General features: G+C 39.1%; 1 long non-coding RNA gene across 2 annotated transcripts; it reads left to right on the top strand.

The window, feature by feature from the left end:
• Nucleotides 1-1460: 1460 nt before the first annotated feature.
• On the top strand, nucleotides 1461-24893 carry LOC141926399 (uncharacterized). 2 transcript variants are annotated; one of them, XR_012624116.1, is made up of 3 exons: nucleotides 1461-1533; nucleotides 8326-8436; nucleotides 23310-24893. It is a non-coding gene; the product is annotated as an uncharacterized LOC141926399 (long non-coding RNA). The 2 variants fall into 2 exon arrangements; XR_012624115.1 differs by lacking the exon at nucleotides 23310-24893 and adding an exon at nucleotides 8912-9699.
• The last annotated feature ends 24 nt before the right edge of the window (nucleotides 24894-24917 follow it).

Raw genomic sequence — 24917 nt, 5'->3', positions numbered from 1 at the left:
GAGATTGCCCTACAGCAGCCCAGGGACAGGCAATAAACAATATAACCTCGAGATGAGCTGTATAAATAGAAACAAATACAGCAAGCACAGAAAAATGTGAAGAAATAGAGTATAAAGTGTGGCTGTAGCAGGATTCATGCTGACCAGGCTGCGTGAGAATACAGCTGTGGGGAAAGAGCCCTCTCCCCTATTTCGGTTACACGGATGAGCAAAGCTGTTACACTTGACCTTTGTTTCTAAATCATCCTCGGCACAGCGGCGGGGGCTGCTGAATTCCCTTGGGAAAGGGGCAGATCCTAACGGGATCCTACGGGCAAGGGACAGAGTTTCATCTGTGGTAGCAGCACCGAGAGAGGCTGAAAGAGCCGCTCGGTGATTGCGGGGGGCGAGGGGGGAGAGGTGCCCGGCTGAGGCAGGCACACAAGGCTGGCCCTGCACTTGCGCAGGGGAGCGTAAATTCTAAGGTATTAGAAGGTGAATTCAGCTCAGGCGCCAGGGCAATAAATGACTGCACGCTGCAGCACACCCAGAGATTTTCTTTCCAGTTGTCAGGGTGGGCAGAGGAATGAAATCAATGCTTTATTCCATGGTGGGATAAGAAATGAGCTTCGTAGGAAATGCCATTGCATTGTTCACATGAAGAAAGAGTTAAAACAGTAGAAAACCACCGCTTTTTAGCTTTTGAAAGAAAGAGAAGGGTCTCTTCCACAAATGTACCTGGCAATTCACTGGGCAGCCAGAAGCAGCCGTACATTATTATCTACTTACTAAAGTGCTGAAATTCCCTCGAAAAAGCGAGGGGGGGGAAAGCTTCTGCATTTATTTGTGAGGACTGTTATACTGTGCATGGCGGGGGGGGGGGGGGGGGGGGGGAAGGGAAAAAAGGAGAAAGAAGGCAAGCGAGAAAGAAAGATTTCTCACCGAGTCTGAGAAAAGCCTGCCCCACAACAACATGCATTCAAAATGTCGGTGCTCCCGGAGGGCTCTGCCGGGATCCCCGGGGAGGAGGGAGGGTCGGGGCCGGCGGAGGTGCGGGGCAGGTCGGGCGGCCCCTGGGAGCGGGGCCGGGAGCGGGGCCGCCGGGCGGGGGGGGGGCGCCCGGCTCCGAAACCGTTAGGTTGTCTTCTACGGTTCCTCTCCCCTTTCTCTTCCTGTCCAAATATTTTTAAATTTACGCGCCTTAAATAACAGTCTGATTTTATTTATTTAGTTTCCTCCGCGGGCTCTGCCGCCGCTTCGCCTCGGCCCCCCGCCGCGGGCGGCCCCGGGGGTGGCCGCCGGCCCGCGCAGCGCTCCGCGCCCGGCCGCGGCTCCGCCGGCCACCCCCGCCACCCCCCCTCTCCAGCCGCCGCATTTCTTCGCAACTTGCACTGCGCCCTTTTTTCTTTTTTTTTTTTTTCCCCTCTTCTTCTTCTTCTTTTTTTTTTTTTTTTTTTTTTAAATCTGTTTCCCTCCCTTTTCTCCCTCCTTCTCCCCGCAGTCGGGACTGGATCCTCAGCACAACCCCGATGCCTTCGCAGCCCCGCAGCCGCAGTGAGTACAGAAAAGGGACCCACGTCTTTGCCGGGGGGATGTTTATGACACATATTTGTGGCCGCTGCCCGGGCTGCGGCGCTCCCGCTGCAGCTCGGGGCTCTCCTCCCCACCCCACCACCCCCCCCCCCAGATTTCAGGGATGCAGAAGCATCTTCTCCCAGCGCAGCCCACGCAGAAGACGAAAAGAAGCAGGTTTCTCTCCAGGTTTCCTTAAAAAAATGGGAAGCAAGGTGTATTTCCCAGCCAGAGCTTTTCATGACCTTTTGTTACATTTGAAAATTACAGACAGGCGAAAGAGGGGGGGGGTAGGGGTGGAGAAATCTAGGCTTCTTGGTTTCTGTATCACAGAAGCTAGGAAATAATCTTCGGATGTAAACTACATGGCACATTTCTGACAGCCAAATGAGCCAGGTCTTGCTCTGCAGACCCAAATTACAGAGCACCACTCGAAAAGAAATAAGTTCTGCCATGGCACTGAGTGGTAAGATGGCTTCTTGCATTTTGAAGAAGCACTAAGTACAAATCACCAGGGACATTTTACAGTGCTAAAGGTTACTGCTTGTCATTTTGCACTTTTTCGCAGAATGTCTGAATTACCTTTCAGCACAGTATCAGTTATAATTGTGTGAAGTTCATCTTAAGGAGCTATGAGGAAGAGAATGCCTCTATGTTGGATACTTCAGAATAACCTTGACCTTCATTAGGGCTTATCCTAAAAGATAAGTCATACAGGGAGAGCAGGGAATTGGGCGAGGCACCTGCAAAAGCATAAATGAAATGTCTCTATTTTTAAACTAGTATTAAAATGGCTCCTGAATCCTACAAAACAGGGGACACCGAGGGGCTAAAAGACGAAATCTAGAGCTTGCTGGCAAAATTCACTTCGACACACACAGGACCCTGAGTTAATTTCCTCAGCCAAAGATGCATTTTCTGCCGTTAGTCCAATCAGCACTGCTGAAACTCAAACTGCCAAAAAGGGTAAATTCCCTCTGAAAGAAACTGAATCAGCCAAAAGTATAATCAGCTTTTCAGGGAAGTACAAGACCACTGAACCATGTTTCCAGTTGCATGTCTTTGTTCCTCTGTAACTGCTTTCTGATATTTGTAGAAGTAATTAGGAGGGCCACTGGTATTTATCAGTATTAAAAAAAAAAAAAAAAAGCTTCATTCTGTGTAGGAAGCATGAAACATTTTGCTTCACAGTGCAGCCACTAAAAGGTTAAAGTCAATTCACAGCTCCTGGTGAAAGTTTTCCTTCAGCAGATAGTGCCTGTCAAGATGGTCTTTCTTTCTCCTGTTACATCCCGAGAGCAGGAAACGGGGCAGCATTTATATGGCAACACAGCCCTCTTCACTCCTTAATATTAAGATTATTATCAACACAATGATATTTTAATGAACACACATATACGGAGCTAATGAACGTTTAAAGGAAAAGATACACAGCACAAACCACAATAAATGCGATGCCCTGTAGGAACACTGAGTATTCAAAAGCTTTTCAGGGTTTGACCCTAATGAAGCACAAGACCAGTCCTGGGCACACATCGCATTTATATGCAGAGTATACTGCAGGCCAGAATAAGGGCTTCTGCTAAAGTTAATTGTAATTTTCTGGTGAGGGAGGATCGCATGTTTAGGCCTTAAGTTATTAACATCTATTCTGATGGAAATAGGGACATTTGGATACACTTTGTCAAATCAAAAGGAGTGCTTTCTGCTTCAGATATGTTACCACGAGGTGATGTACCCCCATTTGAATATCTGCACTTCCAAATCAGGCATGCCAGGATGGGAGCATATTGATCAGTCATGAACTTTTGCTTATATTTAGTAACGCTGGAGAACAGGCAGAGATTTTCAGTACACACTAGCTAGCATACCAGGAGGCCTGGAAACTGAGCTGTTAATTGTAAATACTTCCTACAGAACAGATTTTTTTAAAATTTTCTGAAAGGAGAAGTACACTCTGCTAGAAAAAGCAGCTTTATATCTGGACATACCATAGTCTATGAGGGTGTGTCTGTAGGTACACAAACAAAGCTGTATTTAATCACTCTAAGGGAATTTTATAGAGAACATCTGTGAAAGAGAAAAGTGTATTTGTTTCATGAGCACTGTAACTTTTAATAATATCACCTCCTTGCACCAACATAGATGCTCTAAATAGTGTGATGTCTATGGATTTTTCAGATGTAATTTGTTTGAGCTCATGTAAAATAAGGGCTGCAGGCAAAAAGCTGTGCTACACTATGATATATTCACAGTATTTACAATCCAGCACTGTATGCATATATTGGAGTGAACAACAATTTCCTTCCTGTACTAGCATTTTAATTTATAGAAACATATTGTTTTGTGTAAAGAAGGTAGTAGATAATTAACTGTATTCATTTAATCTAATTATAGGCCTCTGAGGCAAAAAGCTGACACTTTTCATTGTGGTATATTCAGAGAAGTTAATTGAAAAAACGTTGCAGCCACAAGGCATAACATGCCCATCGTATATTTGATACTAATTCTTTTCTCAAAAATGGGATGAATCTGATGCTCGCTAGAGATAAGGACTGCTGTTACTCACTCGAGTAAGGCAAAGTCTGGGAAAGCTCGTTATGCAATGCTGCAGTGCACTGCAATATCTCTACAATTCCGTAGCTAACCACAGACAACTTAATTTGCCAAATTGCGAGATGGTTTTGTAATGTACACAAGTATCTCTTACAAATTAAGAAAAGATTGAATTCATTTTTAGCTGGGATGTAGGTCAGAATTTGAACAGAGATTTGCTTCAAGAAGCAATAGGTCAATGTATCAACTCTGAGCTCTGTTTAATCTGTAGGAGGAATCAAGTAGTAACAGCAGCCTTACCCTCTAGCAGTTATTAGGAGTGTAATTTTTGTTTTTAAGCTATCAGTATGACCAACAAATATATAGACACCAAATCAACACTTGCAGCTCCCAAGTATATAAAAATAAATGTATGTCTGACCATCTGCACTTTCGAAGTAATTTTTCCTCACCTGATACATACCAACAACTTAATCTTCTGACAGCATGCTACTTTCATTCTCAAAAGGAAAGTAAAGCAGCTCAGCTCTGCAAGGCTTGCCTTCCAGCTGACAGAGAATATAACAGACCAAACGTGCTGGTTGTGGGGAAGCATTTGCCATTTATGTTAAAGAATGTCCAGCTTGCAAGCTGAATTATCCTGTTAGAGGCAAATATCACCATTTCCCCCTACTTTATTGCTGGAAGAGTGGAACTCTGGTGTCTCTGCAGCATGGGGCAGGACACCTCCCACTCCACCTCCAGCTGCTGCACTCCCTGGCTCCTGCTCGAGTGACCTCCATTTCTGCTCTGCTCATGGGCACACAGAGGCCACCCAGTGCACCCAGCCCTCTCCACCTCTCTCTTCCCATGTCTCCCAGGTGGTGTTATTCCTAGCTGGTGGCAGAAAAAATTGCAAAGGCAGTGCTGCTCACCCCTGTGATGAAGCGTGCCTAATTAGTGTGGTGGTGGTGCAAGCCCTCTTAGATGACAAACACCCACAGTGAAAGTCCATCGAGCTAAGCGCAGGGCCTTGCTTTGCTCTGCCAGTGAGAGGCATTGCTGGCAGCCCTACCTATAATTTTTAAATTACTTAAAATATTTTCAAATATATTTTGCAGATATATTTTTTACTGTGGTTAAAAAAGCAGCATATTGCACTTCAGGCACTTCAAATTTTTGTTAATAAAGTCAGAGGAAGTCTGAAAAGTAAACGGATAGTGACATGCGGTCACCTTAGCTCTGGAGCTCTGGCTCAACAGATCCAGAATATTTGATAAAGAAGCTCTCTAACAAGAAAAAAAGTGTGGCTATAGATGCTAGTCATACTCCACTCCTATTCCTATACCATTACAGATAAATCACAATTTGCACTGATGTCCGACTCAAAAAATCAACCTATTCTTAGAGTTCAGTCTGCACTCACACTCTTTCTGTCCCTTGATGCTCTTAACTAATCTTCCTTCTGCCTGGCTCCTGCCTTCTCTTTCTCCTCTGTGCTGGTTTCTGGTAACTCCCAGCTCTTCTCTTCCACGCTTTGTTTATTCATCCCTCCATTCCCTGGCTCTTGCCTTCTTGCACTCTTCATGCTTTATTTTAATCTCCTAGTTTCCTTTCCTTCATCTGCATATCCACCCTCTTATTTTTTCTTAATTATTTCCCCTGGCATCTTATCTTTATCTCCATTATGCTTATTAACCTCCTTACCTAATATATCATATCCTTTCCCCATTGCCTAGCAGAATCTCATTAGGTATATATGCATAATGTTTTTTTCCCCCTAGTCATGAAGAACTGTTTCCACAACTGTTTTCTGTCCGTGATGTCCTAGTTGTCCTAGGAGAAGTCCTAGCAGTGGTCGGTAATAGTTGTCTCCTTGGCATCTACCACCTTCATCTCCTCCTTCTGCCTCTCACTTTCTGCTCCTCCCACGCTCTGCAGGTTACAGGCCTCCTCCCAAACTCTTTCATCTTTGTGGCCCATCCTCCTTTTCTCACTGCCTCAGCAGCAACAGAAGAAAGGGAGATAACGCCCTTAGGAGAGGGTAGCCAGATCTCACTTAGGAGTGCAGGAGGAGAAATTGCAGAGAAACGCTGCTTGGTCCCCACTGCCTCAGGCAAAGAGCGTACTCGGTTGCTCTGCAAAAAAGCTGCACGTGGTGCCTGCACGCCATACAGCAGCTGAACGCAGGACGGGCTCCGTCAGCACAGGCTGATCTTCGGAAAATTTAGCTGCCAAAAGCTAACAATTCTTAACCGATCACGTGCAAACTGAGATTTTATGGGGTCTTATAACTTTGTTACATTTGGATGCACATCTGTGAAAACACAGCAATGGTGCTGCCAAATTCCAAGTTGCTGCTCAAAAGGTACATGGATGAAACTAGACCAGTGATGGTGTTCCATTTCAAATTCCTTCTGTAGAGAAATGGGGATGCTGACGCTTCTGAATGAAGCAACTGAATTATTATTTTTTAATATGGGCAAAATATTTTTTTAACCTTGTTCTTGAAAATTACTACAGTGGTTTAGCTGGAAACTGCCAAAAATTAAACCTGGGGCAGATGCTTGGCTTGGAAAATACCAGCCTAAAGAGTTACAAGCAACTGAAAACAAGATGCTACTATGAAGTACTGGACAAGATTAAGCAGAGCAGTTCCACAACTTTGGCCTAAATGGGGAAGATTTTTAAGTGACCTCTAATGAATTTCTTAATAACAACTTCATCGAAATAAGCAGAATTCAGTCAGATTTCACACTTTTGGGTGAAGACATTTCCTCTCAAAATAAAGGTTATGATCCAGAGTGCTCTGATGTGAAGAGGGAGAGGAAGGAGTGTGCTGGGATTGAGACTGGGAGCACTGGGACTGAGGGTTGGAGCAGTTTCTTTGGCAACTAAACCAACCTGAAAGATCTACAGAAGTGCAGAAAAAAATGATCAAGAACTATTCTATGGAGGTGAAACTTTATGGAGACAGCAGAGGGAAGGGTGGGGGGAAAGGAACTGCTTCTGGTGTGAGAACACAAAAGCAACAGAAAGGGAAGTCCAAATATTTTGTTAGTTCTGGGGTTCTTACATACCCCTGGCTCCACTCCACATGTGCTGATGGATTAAACCCATGGAGTAAAGCAGGTACCCTCGTCGCCACACCCTCGTTAGTGTAGCTTGCCATCACAAGCCCCAGGGACAGCATAATCTAACAGCCCCTAAAGGTGTTCCACATCTCCCATAGTTGACTGTTTGCCTTCAGACACCAAACTGAAAACTAAGGCAGTTTGGGAGCTGCTCTATATGTTGAAACCTCCCTTTTATGGCAATGGTGATGTATGTCAGAGTGGCAGGTTGGACAGCTGAGGGTATTACCTGTTTCAGTCATCTGACTTAAAACGCTCCGCTGCCTCCCTGCTAGAGATTTCACACAGGTTCGCAGCAACGGTTGCAGCAATTGCCACTGAATGCTGTTCTGCTTTTAAAACTGTCATTCCATTTCTCTGCTATGGATAAAAGTAAGAGAGTCATGAAGTCCTTTCTAATATACAATGAACAGCCTGTTAATTTGCAAGTACATTCATTATTGTCTATAAAATTAATACTTTTAAATTCTTTTAGCAGATCTAATGGATTGTCTGTCCCTTGACTGTATGTTTGCCTAAAAGACATGTTCTAGCTTGAAAAGAAATTCATTCAGGAAGTCCTGGGGCCTTTGTTTTGCAGGAAGTCAGATGAGGTGAAAATGGTGGTCCCTCTGGCCATTTCATCTCTATCAGTCTCTGTCTAGGATTTTAACAGCAAAATTACACTAATGCTGTAAACTCTCTGTGCAGTTAAAATATTCTGAAATATCTTGCATAGCCTATGTTTGAAGAAGTTTGGTTGGATTTAAGCAAAATACTTTATGTTAATTATCATGATTATATAAATTATGGTCAAAATGGTGACCTATGATAATACTGCATGGAGAAGAGTATGAAATTAAAACTACTTTAATTTAAAAAAAAAAAAATCTGTTGAAAATTCTTGCTAGGTGCTGTTGCTTGGCATACAAGTTCTTTTGCTTTACTTAAAAGTATGTGTTTAACATGTTTAGATTTCTTTTCAGGTTTAACATTAAGCCTGAGTTGGCAGTGCTTAGTTCTGGGACCACTGCAACATTTACATAACATACCTTACTCTTAATGGTATTTTATGCTCAGCACCTTCTTCCATTTGATACAGTTTCACCTTTTTTTTTTTTTTTAGCAGGAAAAATGAGGTTTAAGGCTAGAAGAAAAATTGGCCTGCCAGCATGATCTAATGAACCACAAAGCAGCCTTGAAAGAGAAAAAGTAGCAGGAAGTTCTTTCATACCAGGTATTAAAAATAGACTGCACCAACTCCTGGAATGCACACAGCAGTTATGTAACGATTTTTCAGTGACATGCATTAGGAAATATTCTCAGTAAATGTTTTTCCTTCCTAACACCCAGTTTACTTCTCTGAAGTTTGGAAATTCTTCATATGGATGTTTCTAAGAAGTCTAAAATTATAATGTTCATTTGAATAACCTATCAATTAGCAAGCCACATAATGACACCATCTAATGGTACAATTGAAGTATTTGAATTTAATATAACATTTTCATAATGGTACAATATGAAACATATGATGGAATCCAATTTTTTTTCCCCACAAGTTAGACTCGATTTATTTCTGACAATAACCTTGCACCGGAGGTACCAAAAGAGAGAAATCAGTTTGTGTACATGTCTTAAATAATGAGAATACTAGCTATCTTGGAGCACTGAGAAGTCTTTCAAACATTTCAAAAAGGTTTACTTGTTATTAGGTGCCTTTTATAAATGGGAGGCATCTGTGGAGGACTGAAAAGAGCCAGAAGAGCTATAACGAGCTTCTAACATACTGAGGAAACTAAATGGTAAATTATTTTGAAGAACATCTTTCTCAGTCTTTTCCTCCGAGATTGAGGAGCTTTCCCAGAGGTCTAGGCTCTGGATCTTCACAGTATAATTTGAGAAGGTAATAAAGGAGATGGAAAAGAATTAAGGTCTAACTTTTGGATTTTCACAGTCCTATTGTTTTCTTGGATTACTTAATATTCAGAACAAATCTCTAACGTCCTCTGCCCATAGCAAGAGTTTCATACAAGGAGTGCAACTATACTTTCTTGTCTGCCCAAAACCTTGTCTGCCTTTTCTAACTTGTCTGTTGAAAGACACAAGCCCTGCCACAACCTTTAGACTTCCATGGCCACCATGAATTTATCACTAACATTATTAATTTCAATTTATACTTCAAAGACAGCAAAATTCCCTAACACCTACCTAACACACAGTGTCAGTATTTCCTAGGTTGTCATGTTTCAAGATGTACCCAGAAGCACAGTTATGGACAGTTTTCATCACCCACTCATGTCAGTGACGGAGAGTGATAGGAAATATTATGGTGGGTGAAATTCTGCCCATATTTTGGCTCCAACTAATAAGTTTTTCCCAATTCATGTAATGGAGATTAAATACCAGGAGATCCTAAATGGTCAGATATGACTATGGTAAAGCAACATGAGTCTTTTTGTAAGATGAGTAGAACTCCACTCTTAGTGTTGGGTCTGGCTTTCCTGAGTTGTCTTTAAAATATTTTCAAAAGCTAAAAATGGTTTTTGTGGAGCAAGTGAAGCTTCACACTGTTCTTTTTGAGAACACAGAAAAACATGATCAAGGTATAATCAGATAGAACATCTTGATTTATTTTCTCTCCTTACTGTTCTGCAGAATGACAGAATTTGAAAAAATCCGTATTTGAGGTGTGAAAAAACTGTACCACATTCAAAATATTTTATTTTGGAAAGATACATAAATAATAAAAGCAGGAGAACAAGTTAGCCTCTTGCAGGGAACCTGCTGGTTTGATAAAATATTAAGAAACATCTTAATTGGCAGTCTGAAAGAAAATGAAATAGGGCATACTGAATCCATGTCAAAAATCAGTATTAGAAGAAGGAAGTGAGCATCATATTTGAGATAAAAGTCCTGCTTTTCAAAATGACAAACATAATTTTTTAAGATCAAGGCATCTTTAAGGCCATAAAATGAAAGAAAAACTGATTAAATTATCAACAAAGTCATTTGCTTCTTGACGCTGTTATACAAATATATTTCTGAGAATCCAGTGCCTAAAAAGTAATTTGTGAATAAGTCAATACTGATTTTTCTACACTGATACATATGCAAAGCTCGAGCTGTTTATGAGGGGGGGAACACTGTTTCATGCATAGTATTCAGCGGTGCTCTGAATTACAGGAAGACTCTCTCATCATTCAGCCTGATTAGTTTATATGAACTGAAGTAAATAACATTCTGTATTTTCTTACATATTTTATGACTATGTTCATATAAGCAAAAATGCTTTAAATCAGACTTTGTCCATTTTGAGGAAAGGACATTTTAGAGCAAATAGAGAATTACAGACTTGTTACATTAAATTTTTCTGTAAGCTATGCTTCACTCAGTCATTTGTGAATATTTCTGAGTTTTACTGGATATACTATCTTACTTTTCATATGAGATTTGCTGTTACTGAATGCGATATTCAAGGTCAACATTGCAAAAGTAGTTGTAAATGAAAGCTTCTGTTTTGGCTGAATTTAAAATCTCAAGTCTTTTCTGTCCCTAAACAAACATGAGAAACCCGATTTGCATATTCAGAGCAAAAATATTTCCTTTTTTTTTCCAAAATTTGCTGTTATTTTGCTTGCAATTTTCCTTTTGTTCACATACCTTTATTCTCTTCATTAAAGTTGCTGCTGTGTCTAAATTAACAAGTCCTATTATTATATTCATCAATGGGGCAAATTTGAGATCACCTATGAAAACCAAAGCAAAGCCCTGCCACACCACATTTTCATCCACTTTCCAGAAAGACAGAGATTATCCTGTAGCACTGAAGGCTATACTTTTGTGGTGGGAAGATATTCTCAATTTTACACTGTTTGCTGGCTACATACAACAGAAGAATAGACAATACCATCTGAGCTTGGGACAATTAACAGGATGTCTTTAGAATATTTTTATTATATTAATCTTTTCTTTTGCTTGAGCCAGCATTCCCCTTGAGAGGAAGAGAAATGATGCTGAGACAACTTACTATTGCAAATTAATTGTATGGTCTATTTCCCAAGCATTTAATTTGGCCACAGCAACCTGTTTAACTCAGATGAGTTGTCAGAAAGTGACATAAAAGAGAGACCAAGTTCTTTAGAGGTGGCCAGTAATTTTAAAGGGATGAAGGGAAATGGCTGGCATTATTGCTTTTGTGCAAGTAAAGCCTCTTTTAAGCAGGGTAAGGGAAAATCAAGTGATTTAGCCTCACCAAAATTCATGCTACTTGAGATCTTTTGGAAATGTTGATTGAAGAGGAACTGTAGACTGGAACAGAAGACTGAGAAAAGAAGTCAGGCTTCATGTGGCAAAAGCATATGAAACATAAAGAAAAAAGCATAACAGTTTTTAGTTAATCCTGAAATTTGGGATACAAGTTTGGGATAGGAACTGGGAAGGATGTACCTGCCCAAACCTGAGCCGTCTACTTGCAAGGCAGCTGTCTCTACCTGCATGAGAACAGGTAAGTCCATTGCAAAAAGGCGAACACACTAGGTCCCTGTTGCTTCCAAGTCAGTGGGTCTGAATTTGATCTTTTACAGTGAGGTTTGTTTTTTCTTTTTTAGCTCTGGCATTCTAGGAAGTATTTCCATGTGTGTACCCCTTGTCTGAGTCCACTCTTGGTATGTGGGCCTCCATGATTAAGCAATCTTGGATCCTTAACCCACTGCCTCCAACTTTCCCAGCCTGCTGCCTTGGTTCTTCTCTCACAGCTGTATGGATTTCAACTTTTCAAAGTCCAATTTGATTCAGTCTGTCAACACAGGAACTTACATTTGACATAAATCTTTTTGGGACCACAAAGTTATAATTTTATAGTTAAATACATCATGATGTTTTTCTGGGAAAACTTAAAGGCAGTGGATAATGGAGACATCTTAGGATTTGGCATTTTATCAGACTCTCAAGGAATCTCTCCCTGAGTAAACTCTGTTTCACTGGGAATATTTATTGTGCTTGTCATGAAAGAATTCTGCAGAATTCTGTAGAAGAGGGTGGTTTAACACCCCAAAGAAGACTTCCACTAGTCTGATTACTACCCATAATGATGTATCTTTCTTCCATGAAGCAGGCAGGCATAAGCAAAGCCTTCTAATAGGGAATTACCCTTTGAGAATAGGACATAGACATTTTAGTTATAGGGATTAGAAGACCAATAGATATGAATACAAATTTGGAATGGGTAAAATACTTATCCTGGTGCATTTTGAAGACAATCAGTTCCTATTTTGTCCTAGACATGGCTTATTTTCAGAGAATCACCTTTCACAATTTTAGATTCCAGAGAAATATGATTCCCAGAAGTTCAGGGATTCCTTTTACTGAACTGACCTTGAAGAAAAGATATGTTTCATTCTGTGCTTACTCTCCTCCTTTCCTGCCCTCCCTTTATCGCTTTTGAGAAGCCAGTACCACCAGTGACATTCACCCTGCAGGCTGTCTGCTCCTGCCAGCTTGCCTGCGCTGCAGATGGTGGGCAGGAGTGAAGCTCCTTGCAGGGACTGGGCACAAACTTGTTCTAAATGTTACTCAAAAATCCTAATCTGAATCTTGGTACCAGATATCCATTCACTTATTAAGAGCAACTACAGCAGACAACTAACGCTGTACTTTTTCTATTATTCAAACCTGCTGCTAACAATGAAGAAGATGATGTCATTCCCTGGATGTGACAAAGGACTAATATTATATGCAGTAAAAACAATGAGTCAACAGTTTCTATGCCCTTGAGGTCAAAGCATTCAACAGTTTTGAAAGTAGACTGTTCTTTTTGTGCACAGAGCTTGTAGTTGTATATTAATACAAAATGTGTAAAATCAAGATAAAATTTAAAAAACCCATATTTTTTTAGTTTCAATGTTTCAAACTAAAAGTCCAATTGCAATATCTTACAACATAAGCTGATAAAGATTTCACCCAGATATGTTAAGTATAATATTGCAAAACGCTTTTTTTGGGTCAAAAATACATTATCTCTGTTATCATTTGCATGATCTTGAGAGGCACTTTGCAATTCCCAGTAACATCAGTAAGAACTGTGAATATTAATGCAGCAACTAAACAATATGAAATGTTCTGGAGATATTTTGTAATGGCCTGAAAGATAAGAAAGACCTTTAACATGGAAATATGTTTTGAAAGACAATTGAAAGCAAGGACTCTTAACAACCAAAGTTTCCCAGATTTTCTGGAATACACAAGGTATTGACCAAATCTGGGCCATCTTTAACCACAGCTGCCTCTAGCTCAGGCTACTGCAAGAAATGCCTGCTGCTGATACAGATCCTTTCTTCAGTAAGTCTGAAAGCATTATGGAGGATTAGTATCCTCCTCATACAGACAGTGAAACTGAAGCACAGAGAAGTGACAGCTCAAGGTCATTTAAAAGTCAGGAGAGTTTGGAAAAGAACCCAGATTTCTCAATCCCTGTCCAGCACTCTGCCCACTGGGCTTCATTGCCTCGCTGAGTATCTGCTTGATATAGCTCCTTTTCAAAACTAGATGTAATTTAACAACTTTGAGAAGTTTTCAATTCATCATATTGTTGTCTATAACAATTTTATATTGTGGAAAAATAGCCTTGCCTAATTAGATCAAGCTGCTGACACACAATCAAGTGCAAGGGAATCCCAGGCAGTTTCCGTTCCTGTTGTCCTTACAGACCAAATCCTGAGACAGGAGAGCAAACTGGGTTATATCTAGATGGGCTTCTATGTAGGAAGAAATATAATTTTGCCTGCATTGATGCTAGCTGACAGTGTTTTGGATTAAAATGAGTCCTAGTGTGGAATAAATAATATTCAGCATCCTGACAATTAATTTAAATTAAACCTTAAACTCTGAATCCCAAGGAATTTCTTCTGGTATGCTGACAAAGTGCTAGACAAAGTTTTCTCGGTTTATGCTGGCCACTTTACTGTGTTACCTAAAATACCTGCAAATGGGTTCAGATATAACTTGTACAGTAGATCCCAGGCCCAAGTGATTACTTAGGCAAAATATGGAAGAGCGCATCTGGCAGACCAGCTGGTCAGCATCCCAACAGCTTTATTAAAGAAGTAAATGCAAGGGGCATGGCTCAATCTGATCTTTAAACTCTGTGTTCTAATGCTTAAGAATCTCTTATCTTTTAGATATTTAAACCAAATATTTAAGCCCTAAAGATATCTCAGGTGTTTTAGAGTTATGTGATACTGCTCAAGCAAGATGAGGAAGCTTCTGAGTTATCCAACAGTCACAAGGGCTCCAGGGCTCTGCGCGGTTCCTTGGAAGTGACAGAACTCACGGGGTCTTAATGACGAGGACTCGTTAGAGCACTTAAATTGAAACGTATTTCCACTAAAAATTCAGTGACAAGTTGCTCTTATAAACTCAAAATCAGGCAGATTTAAGACAAGGCAAAATGAAGAGACTAAAGAAACTTACAGAATTTCCTCCTGATATCTCGAGCTAATTACAAATCATACAGCATGCACAGTTTGGCATTTTCATTTCCATTGTAACTAATCCTCCACAGTCACAATTAAGGAAGGACACAATGATTTTGATGTCATGTAAAAGAGTGATGAAATATATTTCCTATGTGAAATAGACAGACATTAGAATCTCTTTTTGAAGTCGTGAGATATTTTTGCAGGCAACATCTCTTATTGCTTAATGAAAGACAACATCTGAATGTACTGCAGAAAGATTCACACACACCGCAGCTGCGTTAGGTATGCTGTTCAGCAGAATACATGTATGTGTTCCTTTCCTGAGATTCACACAAATATATTTAATTATATTAAAGGTAAGAAAAAATAAACATATCCTAGTGTGTTCCAAGAGGGATCTTTACCCGACCTTTGTTTTTAAAGCCCTGATCCCAGTAACAGACTTCGGAAACTTGCATAACATTAGGTACTCTCAGTCCTATTGAAGCTGCTCCTTTGTTAAACAGTGTTTTACAAGTTTAAACTAAGGTCAGAGATTCCTATTCAGGAAAATACTGAAGATTATGTTTAAAATTAAACATAACATCATACTTACCAGTTCTACTGTTACTTTTCTTGTGTATTAATACAGGCAAGAATGTTTTGTAATATTAACCTCCCCACCCTCGTTCAGCTGGAAGGCCTTTTGAGAGAACATCATATGCTCTCCTCTAATCATTCCATAAAGTTAAATCTTATTTTCTCTTCCCTGGTAATTTTCTATTGTTGTGAGGAACAAGAGGGAAACTTTATACCAATTTTAATCTATCTTCCCTGATGAAACAAAGTAAGACATAGGCATAGCACATATAATATGTTAACTATGTTTTGTCAGTTAGCGTTGTCCGTGGAGAAGAGGCTGGCATACAAAATCTGATGGATATTCCCTCCCTCTTCTGGACAGATCCATACCCACTTCCAGGAGGGAATTTGGGAGATCCCTGACTTGATCAGTAATTTTCCTAAGTTCACATACAGGTCTGAAGCCTACGCTATTAAAGAGAAATGGTGAGAGAGGTTCTGAGAAGGGCCTCAACGTATGTTACATCCAGCTGCAGAGCTGAGGATGAACCCAAATCCCATATCCTGGGAGCAGCAGCAGGAACAGATGCCTCTTTTCAAGCCAAGGTTGGAGCCAATCTGTTTCTGAACGGCAAGACAGGGTTGGGGATGTTAGATGGAGAACGGGTCTATTCCCAAATCCTAATATTAGACAAGCAGGCATACAGGGACTTCAGGTAAACGGGTATAGCGGGTAGGCTTTCTTATTGAGCTCAAGAGATAGGGCAAGATTTTAGAGGGGACAATTTTGTTTCAGAATACATAATCTGTCCTATCAGTTAGGTGGAATTACTACCCGCTCACAGCATTCTACATTTCTAGAATGGTATTACTCATTTTCCTTAACAGAAACCTAGTACTGTGGTTTTGGTGACACACTGAAATGTTATTTTGATCTTTCATGTGTTTTCAGCTGGAAATGTAGTCTTCTTCCTGATCCTAGATTAGAGTCCATACTAGAAAAAATATTTTTAAAGTGATTAAGAATAAAAGTTTATGTGAATTTATTTGTAAATGCTGGTTATGGGCCTCTCATAACAAATCAGCTTTTTTCCTAAAAGTCTTTCTAAGTACTAATTAGGAAATTGTCTGTTTTCTCTTGCAAATGCTGCATTATGTATGAGTTTTCTGACAAGAATAAAATACTGCTTTTTAAACAGGAGTGGATGTTATCACTTCAAATGTGCTTATATGTACTTCCTGTGCTTAGATACAGCCTAGCAATAACAATACCACAATTACCAGAATGTATAATCTATAATGTAGTCCTGTGTAAATCAACACATAGCCGAACGAGTTGCACACATCCTGCAGGATACCACTGCCATTCTAAATTGTTTCCGGTTAACACTGTGCATCTGCAGGATGATTTCTGAGCCGAGCTCAGACTGACTAACTTAGACTACTGGAAGTTACCTCCTTGTAATATTTAATAGGTTCTATATATAGATTTAGGTATAGACATAGAGCTAAAGCATGTTTTGTTCATGATTGCCTAAATGGGAAACCAGAAAACCAGACATACAGGAAAAACAGTTTTGATGTTTTAAAAATACTGACGAGATTTCCAACAAGAATGCAAAATCATTGCAAATATTGCAAGGGTAAATGTTCAGGATTTCTGTGGTTGTTAAATTACTGAAATTATGCATACCTGGATTTTACATACAGTGGAGACTTAAAGGTATAATCTCAGATGCTCTGCTATACCCTTTAGAATGGAGCATCACTTCTCTATGTAAAATATCTGAAAAATATACATTTTTGACAGTAATTTTATGAAGTCAGAGAAAAAACAAAGTCTAAACTAAAACAGAAAAAGTCATTTTAGTTGCAGCACACATTGCAGCCATACACTCAGAATAATCTTACAGGAATAGTCTGACCGAATGTCACCATTGTGATTCAGTTAGTCCAAACTAACTGGACCGACTGACTCCGAAATTAAATCTAGCTGACATGTTCAGGGACTTTAAACTTTTAGTTAGTTCTCTGATTCTGACTTTTCCAAATGGATGTTAAAACCAATACAAAGTTTTAAAATACTGTAAACTACTTTAAAATATAGTTTTAAAATATGATCCTTTTTTTTTTTAAAAAAAAGAGGTGGCAGTTGTGGTATTTGATAACTTTTAGAGGTGGTCTCAATGAGCCTCTAACTCTCATTCTGCTTTATAGCTGGGGAACCATCTCTCCTGGGTATATATAATTTCCACTGAGTCTCTTAAAAGCCACCAGAATTTTAGTATGTTTTAAAATAATAATATAGTAATTTAAGAGAAAATATATTATGGAAAACCTTTAATTTTTCTCTTTCCGATACAGGTTTACCATACCAAAAAGAGATTCTAGCAGGAAGCAATAATCAGTCCAGTGCTTGCTTGAAAGGTATTTTAAATTATCCCTTTTTCTTGCTGCTTTTGGTACAAAATAATGTGATGAATAAATGACTCAAACTTAATTTATCCATTGCAGAAGATCATAGAGAATATTTGTTGTGTTAGCATGCACACCTGCATTGCAGAGGTCATTGAGGGGAGCAGGGTAGGGGTGCAAGAAGCAACCATGGCCACGTGGCCAAGGGTAGCCGAAGAACTGAACACACACATGCTGAGAGGAATGACCAAGCCCCTCCGCACTTCAGCTCTTCTGGAACATGCAAGTCTGCTATAAAACAGTGTAGCCATTCAGATCCAGAAAAAGAACTTTTCCCTGTAAGTTTTATTGTCTTTTTTGTACTGGGTGGTCAATTAATATACTCATTTTACATTCCCTGTTATTGCCTTTTACTTTCTCTAGTCTGATTTTGTGTAGAAAGATGCTCATAAACTTGACCACCTGTACTAAATGCAGTTTGGGATGGCTGCCTTTTTATCCATGATTGAAGAAAAAAAGACTACTACTAAATTTTACCTGTATATACTAATCCAGCTGCTCTCATACCAGGTCCCCCTATAAGCACTTCATACCCCTTTGGAATTAATAGTCAACTGTACATTATCATGACAGGGTAGTGGACAGCCTGGCTATCCCCGGCTGTAGAAAAAACTGAAAATTAGGCTACAATGTGCCATAGCCACACTAGGGTCACTGCATGGAAGCTGACTTAGCTGAAGCTGAGGATGAACTATTCTGCTTGCCCGGATTCAGGCTGACTCCTGCAGTACTACTGAAGTGATCTAAACACACATCTCATGCTTTCCATGAGAAGACATATCTGTGGGGCGTGGTGTTTGCACTGGTAACCCTGCTAGGACATACACAGCTCTGCTGGGCTTAGTCTCTACGGATCCAGGTCTTCATTCTTCATCAGCCCTTCTACTTAACCCTGAGCTGTCTCTTAATTTTTGTACATGATTTTGGACTGTCACAGGTGTGTGGGTGCTGCTCCCACTCAGGCAGCAGACAGACCCAGCTCTGTTTACACAAGTGATTTAAAAAACAAAGCTTGCAAACCTGTGATATCATTAGAAATGCAGATGATATTATGCTTATAAAATAATTATTAATTCTTTCACGATGCAGATACTTCAGTCAGTTATAAAAAGCAGGTAGAATTATCAAATTATATTTGTCTTATTTATTGCTAACTTTTTAGCTGTGGCACCACCTTGTGGACATTACTGCATGGAATGAAAATCACAGAATCATTTAGGTTGGAAAGGACCTTTAAGATCATCAAGTTCCACTGTTAACCTAGCACTGCCAAAAAAGTTGACTAGTGGCAACAAAAGCAACTAAAACAGAGCAGGCATTCTGAAAAAACAACTACATTCACACATGATTTGCTAAAGCAGAGTAAAATAACTAAATTAAAAACCTGATTCCTAAAAATCCACTTATGAAATAAAATGTATAATAAACATTGTCATCAGTGTACTCAGTTGTGTTTGCAGTTTTTACCAACTCTTCTGAGCATTAGCCAAGAAAATTGGTAGCTTTCAAAACTATCTTTGTTCCTTCTTGATTAACTAGCAGCATCTGAACCCCAGTTCCGTTGTTGCTGTCCAAACAGATATGACTTGTGCAAGTATCCCAAGCAACAAGACTTACAAATCAGAACCGTAATACTGAACACATGGAGAAAACCTTAGGTCCTACTCTATAAATGCAAACTCAACAGTGAGATTAGCATCCAAGCTAAACCACAAGAAAAATAATCTCTGACAGAGATGAACTGGTGGATCTTTTAAATGCTTGCTGAGAAACAAAACAATAAATAAATTTAAATTCCACTCTGTTAGCCATTGGATTCCCAGAACAACCTTTCACAGTTGAGATAACAGGATGTTACTGTTACGAGTACTCTATCTGCTATATGGGCAAATCAGTAAAGCACAGAGGAGTCAGAATTTTAAACAGAAGGAGATCTCCAAGTTGTGTGCAGCATACACCCATCCTGTGTGTGCACATCTGAGTAAGCTTGGAAAGCACAGTATTAAACATTGAATTGCATGTTCTATTTCCATCTCTTCAAAAAGTAACTGCATACAACTTGTTATTAACACTAGCATCAAGTGAAGGAGGAGAAGACGACAAAGACTTGAACCAAGTTCCTCCCTCTTGGATTGTCAATGGGCTGTGCTGAACTCTATCTGGGGATCTCACATGCATAAACTCTGCTTGGGATGAACAGCTGCTCTGTCTCTGGCATAGTATTGGGGCACAGACCTCTCATTTCATGTCTCTTCTTCAGATATGGACCTCTGCAGCCCAAACACCGCAGGCCCTTTGACTAATAATGACCATACCACAGTTCCTCCCCAAACTCTCCTTATTAGTATATGAAAGTTCACCCACCTACCAGAGCATTTCTATTTCTAGCTTAACTCTTAGACAAATATGTAACTATTAAAGAAAGGCATGGAAACTCTGCAGCCTTCAGCTGAGAAAACTTCTTTTAAGTAGCTCAGTTGATTTTTTTTTCTTTGTTAGTATCTCTTTTTAAATGAAGTTGGCACAAGTTTCTTTCTGGATTTTTGTGCATTCACAAACTCTTCCCAATTAATCATTATAGTGATAGGAATAACCAGTAAATCAAGTTTTCAGCTGGTAGACCTCAGAGGCTGCTCCACAACTGCCCACTGTCCTTGTGCTGTTTCTAACTGAAATGGAGTGTTACAGCAAACATAAGAGTTCACAAAATGAATAAATACAAGTAGTTAACAAACTTTTACAGGGATGCTTGCTTGACATGTAAGGTAACTCTTAGAAGAAGTGGTCTAGCATTTGAAAAAAAACCAAACCACTCTGGGAAGAAACCAAGCACAGAAAATCTCAGACAAGCTAAAATGATATACTGAGCCCTGTCAGCCAGGGAAGCAAACTCATCTCCAATGGCATTTGCAGATCTTACCCAGGAGCAGTGGCTTACTGGAATTTGGTGACATGTTACTCACATGGATTCCACAACCCACATCCTTCTCTATTCTTGCAGTTAAGTATCTTTAGTAAAGGAGGTAAATAATCATTGCTGCCACCCACTGCTGCGTAGTCTTGGAAGAAGAGGGATGAGGAGTACAGTATGGCCTCTGAAGACTCTGTTAGCCGAAAATAATCCGATTTACAGGTATTGCACTAAGAAAGAAACCTAGATTACAAGGAAATCCAAAGTAAAATTTACTCTTTGTTAAATAACCACTTTTTATAATAATGTTAATTGTCGGAGAAGTTACCACCTGAAAGATGAAGAACGGAGTGGATTACAGGAATGGAGTTAAAATAGCTAAAGCAACCTCTGAGGCAGTCCATTTCATAATAATGTCACCCTGAAACACATTATCAGGAAAGATCAGAATATACATGAATATAGGTTTTAGAAAGTTAGTTTATTAAAATGTCATGTAGTGCAATGAAATATATCGTTTGGTATAAAGTCTATATTAGAAAACACTGGAAAAGCACCTTTAGCTAGCATAGCTAAACATACACAGGGATGGTTGGGCCAAAAGAACTTTGGAATTAATGAAAGAAAGTTTGAGCAGAAAATAACAATGTGCTTTTTAAAGGAAACACTTCCATTAATGACATAAAATTATGTAATGTCATACCTGTTTGCATTCCTGGCCCATCTGAAACAGAATGGTCTGAACACAGTGGATGCTGTTACAAACAACAAAGTTATTTTCACATTAAGCTTTTAAACTTTCTTGTTTATGTAGATATTTTGAAACATTTATCCTTCATTCTAGAAGAGACCCTACTCCTGTTGGAACTGCTGTCCTTCCTTTGGGAACAGCAGTATTGTACCTGTTTTATGAAAGAACATAGAATAAAATGTCGTTTTTTTCCTTTAATATCTCATAAAATTAAAATATTTTTTAAAACGTGACAATGACCATATAATTTTTACAGTATAGATCTTTTCAGAATTGTTTCTTAGAAACTCCACTTTATTTTGTTTATTCTTCAATAAACAAAATTTTGTTTATTCTTCTTCATCTCAAAAAGATGAAGCAGTTTATGCTGGTAAAATTGTTTTCCTTTAGTATCTTCATACAGTAAATATTACAGTTGTTTTACTTCTTGTGCTCAGTAATTCCCTAGTGTAAGTGTACTGTTTGGAAAAAATATAGGGCTTCTAAATTCTTAGTAATTATTCCTAGAGATTGACTATTAAAATTATTTTCAATTTAAATTAATTATTTGTTTCTGAAAAAATAAGGCATTTGCTACCTCTTTTTCATATTGAGGGCAGAGATTCTCCTTCTCCTTAGGTACCATCAATGTAATTCTGTTCCCCATTGCAATCAGTTGCACTAGTGCAGCCTTATTAACAGCCCTGGATGTATCTGGATGGAAGTTTTCATCCAGAAAATTGCAGCAGCAGTTACTGTAAACCTGGGGTGAGTGACACAGAAGAGACTGTGCCGAGTCTCTTCTTATATTGAACTCAGTTTATAAAAATACCTTACTTCTCATCTTCCTGAGCAGGTGAAAATGTTATTTTGTATCCATCACATCCAGTTGATTTGCTTTTAGAAAGAAGCTAATAACCTGTGTGGTAAAAATAACCTTGTATTTCCATAATGGTATTTTCTCCAGAGACTTAGAACTCCCTTGAATGTTTTAATTATCTCTTTCCTGAAAGTCAACTGGCACTATATTAAAATAATTTTCTTCGGGTTTCTACAAGAACTGATTTCTTGCTGAATTAGCATATCAACTACAAAACCAATTTCCACAGCATCGGTGACCTTATGTCACTTTACATATTACAGAAGCTAGACAGAAACAGGGAAAAGTGGAGACAGCCACCAAACCCTAGACATGAAAGTTTCAGGGGGTCCTTCAACAAGAGAAAAATATTGAGGTGACATTCAGAAAGTTTGCAGAAAGGGACAGATAAACACAGCCTTCTCTAGTCCAAATGCAGAACCTATTTGTTCTACAGAAAAACAAAGTGCACAACTCTAGCTATCAAAAGACAAGGTAATATTAATAAGTTATTTAATACCTTTTTCAGCTAATGAAGGTTGTATAAGCCTCTATGCTTATTAGACATTAATTTTCTGTATTACTGAAAAATGGGTGACTTGGAGCTATGCCAGGCCTTGATAGATATATTAAGCTATAAATTTATAAAAGGAAAACAGTAGAAGTAGGAACTGCTGCTAGGTGTCAATTTAAAGTAATACTCTCCCCACCAAAAAACCCATCCCACACAGAGACTACTGCAATCAAAGGAGATACGCTGTAAAAGCCTTAAGGCAGGGAAAAGTGGTACCAGAAGATGGCAACTTAGGACTAAGTGTACTTGACCTTCATATGTTATTTATGTCTGAAGACTTAATGTTGTGGTTTGAGGATGGGTTCATCCATAGCAAAATTTGCTGTCTTCTAATAATTATCACAGGTGTTATTTACACATGTCTTGGTCTGCCAGACCCAATGTGACTCCATATATTGATAATAAAGAAACAGGTTATTTACTTACTGTTTCATTTGTTGAAGTGTAAAAAAAAAAATCAAAAGCTTTATAATATATTTATATCCTAATTTCTTGTGCAATGCTCCTCAATTTCTTGTTTTCCAGAGTGCTTTCCCTTTTTCTTAGAAGTAATATGAAAGACAAAGAGTTTTCAAAAGAAGGATGATCCAGAAATTCTTAACACTGCAAGTTAGTTCCTTGGCATTTTCATGATGAAAAACCACAGGTATATCTTCCTATCACTATTCAGCTGATCTAAAAAATTATACTATCTTTGCCTTTCCAAGTAAATCTTGTGTCTATCAAAATATGAAAGTGGTTTTTGAATTTTGTCTTTGTTCTTATTCTGAAGGTGCTGTAAGAACAGTCACAAACTAAGTGCCATAGAATATGCAATGTAATTATATTTTGATTTTACCTTGCTCAAATTCTGATATTCTCAACTCCTTCAGACATAGTACTTGCCTATTACTGAAGTAATACGTCAAAATACATTGCAGTTTGCTAATATCAGTATAAGAAAGAAAGCATGTAACAAACCAACAAGCAGGTTCTGCACCATAAAGCACCAACTATTCATTTCTAGAGTAATGTATATGGTAAGATTTTCCAGAGCAAGATTAAACTAAAATAGGTATTAAGATAGAGAGAGGTTGTTACCATCTGCAGTCCAGCTGAAGTGAGAGATCTTTATGGGTATTCAGTGTCATGGATAGTAAGACCCAAGTCATTTTTATATTTGTATTTTTAAATCAAATGTCACTCTGATGAGACAATCAAAATACTTAGTAGCTCCCATTATGGCTTTTCTGGGCCTCAGCCATCTGGATGTATTTCTACGATCACAGCCTTTGCTTTCTGTAGGATTCCTACACAGTCAAGTTCCAGCTAAAATGCTGACAAGACATAAGCAAACTGCTTCAAATATTCACAGCATCACTGAGTTTGGAAGCATCTCTGGCGATCATCCAGTCCAAACCCCAGCTCAAAGCAGAATCACCCAGAGCACACTGCTCAGAAGCTTGCCCAGTTGGATTTTGAGTATCTTCAAGGATGCCAACTCCACAACCTCTTTGGGCAACCACATGACACATGCTCCAGTCTTCATGGCCCTTTCCTGCACTTGCTCCAGTATATCCAAGTCCTTCCTGTTGTGGGGAGCCCAGACTGGGCATACTACTCCCACTGAAGGCTCACCAGTGCTGAGTAAAGAATAATCATTTTCTTAGACCTCCTGGCAATGCTTTTCCTAATGCAGCCCAGTATGCCACTGGCCCTCTTTTCCAATATATGTTTACAGATATTATGGAATTTTAAGGACATGATTAGTTTTATATTTCCAGGGCCTGCTATATATCAGGGAAATACAAACTATATTATCCTGCTAATACATGTTTTATGTCAGTATCAGGGATTGTATTTATGCTCTTGTTGCATGCTCTTCCTAAATAACTGGCTCATTAAAAACAGTTGTTTGGGGTGACTATATACGGCCTTGTAAAACCATCTGTGCACAGATTTCTGAAGGTAACACTGAAAACCTCTAACAGTGCAAATCCGGGTATCTTTGTAGGAATGAAGGCATCCTGGAAAACTGCAATTCTAAAGAACAGGAATTCTCAACTTCATCCTATTGTTAGTGTTTAGATCTAAAGATAGCAGATTAATCACCATTATGTTTAACTCACAGATAACTTCTGTAACAGTAACATA

The sequence above is a fragment of the Strix aluco genome, chromosome 8 (genome assembly GCF_031877795.1).
Source record: "Strix aluco isolate bStrAlu1 chromosome 8, bStrAlu1.hap1, whole genome shotgun sequence".
NCBI classification, from domain to species: domain Eukaryota; kingdom Metazoa; phylum Chordata; class Aves; order Strigiformes; family Strigidae; genus Strix; species Strix aluco.
The sequence above is the reverse complement of the archived record's forward strand: the minus strand, read 5'-3'. Positions and strand labels throughout refer to the sequence as shown.